The sequence below is a fragment of the Merops nubicus genome, unplaced genomic scaffold, assembly GCF_000691845.1.
Source record: "Merops nubicus isolate BGI_N331 unplaced genomic scaffold, ASM69184v1 scaffold20509, whole genome shotgun sequence".
NCBI lineage: Eukaryota > Metazoa > Chordata > Aves > Coraciiformes > Meropidae > Merops > Merops nubicus.
In genome coordinates, this window is record NW_008629216.1 from 32964 (window position 1) to 37633 (window position 4670).

Sequence of the window (4670 nt, forward strand, 5' to 3'; positions counted from 1 at the left end):
GTCTTTTTAAAAAAATTTATTAGAAGAAAAGTAAATTCTCTTCTTCTCATCTTTGCTTCTTGAGGGTTCAGTAGATGGATTTGTAGTTCAGTAAGAGTTCCAGTCTTCTCAAAAAGACTTTGGCATGGTAGTTTTAGGTTTGAGATGGAAATGTGACTGAAAAATTACTGGAAGTAGCTGTAGCTGTCAGTCTACTGCAGGCCATATAATTTCCATTGTTTACTGCTTCCAGTGACATAATTTTTTTTTCAGGGAGAGCAGGTTTATTTACGGTGCCTAACACAGTGTAAATTCTAGAAAAGTATATATTTTTATAATGATATTTTCCTACATGTAGTCTGCCTGAAGGATTTAATACTTGTATTTCTAAAGTATACAGTTTTCTTAAGAATGCCTTTTTTTGTATTATGCATGTATTAACAAATGTTTCACTGGCAGAAGCTGATCAACAATAAGAATCTTTGTCTGTATTGATTGTCCAGACATCCTTCTAGTTTTTAATCTGTGAAGCACTTCACAGACAATGCTGTACTTCTCATGTGTACTTCAGTTCGGCTTTCACTGTTCTTTTTCTGGCCAGTGAATGAGGAAAAGGAAGCTTGTCTAAGGATGGCTGATTTCCTTGCAGTAGGAGAGAACAGTCTACTATTACTCATCTGAAAACCTGAAAGTAAAATTGTGCTAGAAGTGCTCTGTGATTCTTACTTTATTTTATTTTTTTTAGCTTTGATATACAGGGAAACAATAGCAGTAGATCACAGAGGGGAAAGCAAGAGTCATTTCTTCTGCAGAACCTTGAATATGAGGTCTGTATTACTTGTTGAATCTAGTCCATTAGGAGCAGCCAGAAGTTTGCTGCTATTACTGCAACTTTTGCAAATAGCAAAGCAGTGTCCAGCAACCTTTGCTTTAAATTCTGGTGCTTGAAACTGTACAACAGCTCCTCAACCAACTTACTCTGTTAGGGTTACGTGTAATAATCTGATGTATGTAAAACTGGAGAAGGATGCTTTCTATTTGGGACTGGGAAGTAACTTTAGCAGTTGATGAAAATTGTCATGTGTCAAAGATACTTGTGGAGTTGGTGCATTGGAATCGGCTGCTGACAAGAGCCAGTGTACTGGATCAGGATTCCAGTGTCTGCAAATCGTGCCAAGTTGCTTGAAGATAAATGAATACTTGGTTTCTTTATGAAGTACTGTTTGTATGCAAAACAGAATTTAGTTGAAATGTCTTTCCATGGTTTGGTCTTGTTGGCTTTGGACATTTTAACACCAGCTTTGTATCAATGCTGCAGTTATTTGGAACTGAACTTATTCAAGAGAGCAAGTTCAACCTATTTGAAGATCTTTAAATTCATGGAGTGATTTGTTTTCACTGTGGATAAACTCTGTGCTTATCTAGTATCACTTTTAAAACCCTGGGGCTGGGCTGGTTTTCCTCTAGGTATTCTGAAGCGTACCCTCATTGTTGGTACACATGGCTGGTGTAACTTCAGACTTGGAATGGGAATACTTCTTTACCACTTCCTACTTAGTTATATTTAGCACCTTCTCTGTGGACCTACATTGACTTCATGGCTAAAGGTTTGGGTCGTGTTTTAAAAACAGACTTGTCAGCAAAAGAACTTGGTTGTGAGCCTGCTTCTAAAGCCTCAAAAGAGAAGCAATTCAATAACCGCTCACGAGAGAGGTTTGATAAACTGTTGATGTTGAGATTTCAGTGGTTGCATTTGGAACAATTCCACAAACACTACGATGGAAACAAGGTTTTTAATGAAGATGTCAAATACAAGATCAGACTTGAGTAACTAGACTGAGAAGGAGACTTTTCAGTGTGATCACTTCTACTTCTCAGAAATAAGCACAATTTATTTTCTGTGAAGCAATGTGAGTTACTTGTCGGTATGTTTGATTGTGCGGTCGCACTTCTGTTTCTGTTAATGTACCTGTATTTGGACACAGTTTCCCAGTATGTGAAGAGGAGTATGAATATAAGTACTGAAAAAAGTGCAGTGACCAAAGCAGCTTTGGTCCCTTCCTGGAAACATGAATACTTCTTCCCAAGGAGTCTTCAGTTTGGGTGATGTTTATACAGTGCCATGTGGATAGACTTGTACTTTCAGTCTGTTGAGGTTGGTATGACAGGAGGCTTATATGTAGAATTGCCTGGCTTTTTTGTCTCCCTGTTTCACTATTTCCTCTGTTTCTTCCCCCTATCACCTGTGAGTTGGGTTACCATGCAGCTTGAACATTATGTAGCCAACGGAAGAGGAGAGGAGGTTCTTTCTATTCTTCTGAGAAGGCTGAGTGACTTTCTGGTGTTGTGGGGTGTGTTGTGGTTTGGTTTGGTTTTGTTTTTTTTTTTTTCCCCCCAAGCCTTTTATTTTATTAAATTAAATCTAATTTTTTGTATTCCTAGAGTTTGATTTCTAAGATTTGTTGCTTCCAATTACTAGTATTTCCTTCTGTAAGGTTTAAACTGGGTATTGAGACTGCAGTTTGTGGATAACTACAGAAATTTTGAAGGTCTGGTGGTGTTCATGTGTATTTTTTGCTGAAATATGCTTGATTTTATTTATTTTTTTTCAGTCTGGGCTACTCAATAATAGGTAACACTAGTGCTTTTCTTTCTATTGTTAATGGAAAGCCATGAACAAGTGAAGAGCTGCAGAACGGTATAGAGTAATTATTAAATCTCTGGACACTCAATAAGTTAAAACTGCTGTTTGCATTTTGACTGCCTTTATCCACAGTTATGCCTCTTGTGATTTGCACAGTATATGATTTGTCATGTCTGAGCAATATTCCTGAAACTACTCTTAAGAGTGGAGAAGGGAAGTAACTTCCAGGTTTGAAGATGTGATTTGCAGAAGTAGATTTGTGTTTACTTCTTTGACCACTTCAATGTTTCTTTAATTCATTAAAACCTGATTTTAGTTTTAATAAGGTCAGGGAAACATTTAACCAATAGATAATGGCTACATTAGAATAACACAATATCTGGAATTACATACTCTACAACATTATGGCAGGATAATTTCTAGTAAGAACAACTTAACTTGCATAGGGTGGATATATAGAAGTTGTAATAGATCCCAGTATATCTCATACTAATGCCTGGTTCAGGAGCAACCTCAGATCTTATTCTGAAGTTGAGATTGAAGTGATTTCTCATTTTGACATTGGAAATGTGTAGGATGCCTGCATCAGTGTGTGCTTTAAGCTACAGGAGACTGCACGTGGTTTAGCTCTTGTTTTTCTTTCCCCTACTACATTGTCAAAACCAGCTTGTGAGTTACTAGCCAAGTGACTTGTCTGGTGTGGTTTTGTGAAATTCTCTTTCTCAAGACTACTGAAAGTGATATTTGATGGGCTAAACAGTGCTAACAAGTTTTGTAAATGGGATAGTTTTTGCAGGAACAAAGTTGTAATGTTTGTTTGCAGATATAAGCCAGTTATACTGAAATATGCTTGAGAAAAGGAGGCCTTGTTGACTTGCAGATATTCCCTGCCTTATAACAATTCACTAAATGTCAGTACTTTTTTTTTTTTTTTTTTTTTTTAACTCCTGGCTAAAAAAAGTATTTGATCCCTAGCTCTTTGTGGTCTGACTCTACAGGGTTTTGAATTTGATCTCCTAGGTCTTGGCAACGTGCGTCTGCAGCATACTTGGAACTGCTTCAAAATGTTCCCATGTGAACAAGTTGTGCAGTACAACCTGTTACCTTTTATATCAAGTGACCAGTTTTAAATATTAAAGGTTTATGCAGAAATGTTCAGTGGGATTTGTTTTATTACCGTTTTTAATTTCTCTTACTGGAGATATTTTAATTAAATGCCAGATGTCTCCAAATCTGCATTTGTGCCTACTTGTAATTTCTAACTAGCTTTAATTTGTATCTTGTCCAAGCATTGTATGGACAATGACTGCAGTTTCTTGTAAACTTTGCTTCTACTGGGTCTCATTCCAGGGTACAATAGCTGCAACTTGGAAACTGGGACAAGGCTGTCACCTCAATTACTTAGGAATGTAGCTTGTGACACTAGCAGGTAAAAGCTCAGAGATGAGCTTTAAAATGGAAAGTTGAAAGAGGAGTTCATTTAAAGGTACAGTTTTGTGGTGTTTTTTACATGTTCAGTTCCTAGCTGAGCTCACAGATTGTTCGATAATGTGCGGAGGTTGAATGGTGCCAGTAATCCCTCTACATTGTTTAAGCTACATCTCTCATCTCATCTGAAACCCCATTGTTTCAGGATGCATGATACAAGCTTGAGATATTTTTTGTAATGATTTTACAGTCTCCCTGATACGAGAAAAAGTTGCAAGCGATACCCTGATTTGACAAAACCAAACAGGTTAAAAATACATTACCGAAGTGGTGATTGCCTAGTGCTTCTCATGATGCTTCCTAAGACCACTTCCTTGACAGGCCTTGTGTGTTAGTAGCTCAATTAAGAGCAACAGTGAAGCAAGTATCTCTAGGCCAAACAGATGACAAAAATCAGTATTTCTTGTATTGTACGGCTTTAAAAGCAGTAGCTGTACCTAGGCTTTAGTAGTGTTGGTTATGCAGTAGCATAACAAATGCAAGGTGGGGTTGGCAAAGCTGGCATTTTATTGCATTTGCCTCTGTAGCAGTGCAGAGTTTCTATGGGGAAAAAGGGAGG